The following is a 1,546-nucleotide window of genomic DNA, read 5'->3' as shown; positions in this document are numbered from 1 at the left end:
TGAAATCTTACTTTGTTTTGTAAACGATTGAACAAGAATTACGTTTCGAACAGTATGCGAGCGAAACCGCGGGCAAAAGCTAGTAAATCCTGTACTACTACGCATTACCTATTTATCTCATTTTATAACTAATATGGTTCTACGATCCGTTATTTAGCAAAACATAGAAAGTTTGAAATTTGGTGTTCTTCAACTGACCTTTTAATTTGTCATAGTATACTAGCAGTCTAAACAAAGTTTTACTATAATAATATTTTTCTCCTCAATGAAACTCCACAGAATATATTTATATGAATCATGGATGTTTCCCTTGTATACAAGCATGTTTTTATCCATTCAAATAGGCATATCGTCGCTTAGCACCCATAGCACAAAATTTGATAGGTTTGGGGCTAAGTTGAACTGTGTAAGATGTCCCCAATATTTATTTATTTATTTCATATTTATATAAAAAAAACATTAAGATTGAATGTAAACGTCAAATCACTGTCTCTATTTTATTATTCTACAATTCGTTCCACATAGTCTGCAGAGCCCCATTCATACTGGATAAATTTTAGTCGCATCCGGTCCGTCAAATGTCTTATGATCTATAGAGCCCTTTTGATTTTTCTATGGCAACATTTGCTATGCTGACGTCATTGCCACGTCATTACTGTCAGTCAGACAGAAATAAAAGAAAAATGGATGCCGTTCAGACGTACACGCATTATTTGGAACTGAAAATTACGTAATTTATCGACCTGCTGGCTTGTATTTGTTATAAATCATAAAAAAGTGAGTAATACATTAACTAAGTAATGATATATGTTGTTAGTAATGTGGTAAATACAACACAAAATGTGTATAACGAATGTAATAAATAAATGCTTGTTTGGTTTTAGATTATGGAAAACATCATGAACAATAATGAAACAAACCGAACCTTTAGCTACAATAATAAAATGACCCCATGACGCCAGTGGAACTACGTGGTTTTCTTTCATGATGATTTGATGATACCATAATGGAATTAGCCAAGTTTTCGCCGTAAGTAATAATGTATTTAACTTGTCCATCACAAAGCAGTTCATAGTTTAGTTTAAACCTTGACTTGCTAAAATGGTAAAATGTTTTCCAATAGAGAGATTGTCTAATTCCTATAGCGCACTACAATAACATTCTAATTCTGGTCTTAGAGATGGGAAATGTCAGTAAGCCTACAACTTTCTATTTCTTATGTCCGCCTATTGACATGTTTCAGGTATTGGGTGCTAGATGCCCCTTGGAGTTAAGCCCCAGTGCCACTATACTACCTTACCAGTTATGTGTGGGTGGGTGTCCTAAGGCACCCCAGAGATGCATAGGGCCTTCACAAGCTCACGCCACGCCTTCCTATCTTCAGCAACCCTCGTGACCTCGCTCCACCAGCTCAAACCTGCCAGTCGCAGCTCATTTTTCGACGGACCGCTTCCATGAGTAGACAAGGCACCGACGATCACGGCTTGCATCACCTGTACTGCTATGTAATATGTAAGTTACACTTTTAATGTCTAATGATCCTGTA

The 1,546-nt window shown here is 36.4% G+C and overlaps 1 long non-coding RNA gene across 1 annotated transcript; it reads left to right on the top strand.

Moving 5' to 3' along the window:
- Positions 1 to 495: 495 nt before the first annotated feature.
- LOC125229765 lies at positions 496 to 1,316 on the top strand. Its single transcript, XR_007177446.1, has 3 exons — positions 496 to 777; positions 885 to 1,029; positions 1,244 to 1,316. It is a non-coding gene; the product is annotated as an uncharacterized LOC125229765 (long non-coding RNA).
- The last annotated feature ends 230 nt before the right edge of the window (positions 1,317 to 1,546 follow it).

The sequence above is a fragment of the Leguminivora glycinivorella genome, chromosome 9, assembly GCF_023078275.1.
Source record: "Leguminivora glycinivorella isolate SPB_JAAS2020 chromosome 9, LegGlyc_1.1, whole genome shotgun sequence".
NCBI classification, from domain to species: domain Eukaryota; kingdom Metazoa; phylum Arthropoda; class Insecta; order Lepidoptera; family Tortricidae; genus Leguminivora; species Leguminivora glycinivorella.
The sequence above is the reverse complement of the archived record's forward strand: the minus strand, read 5'-3'. Positions and strand labels throughout refer to the sequence as shown.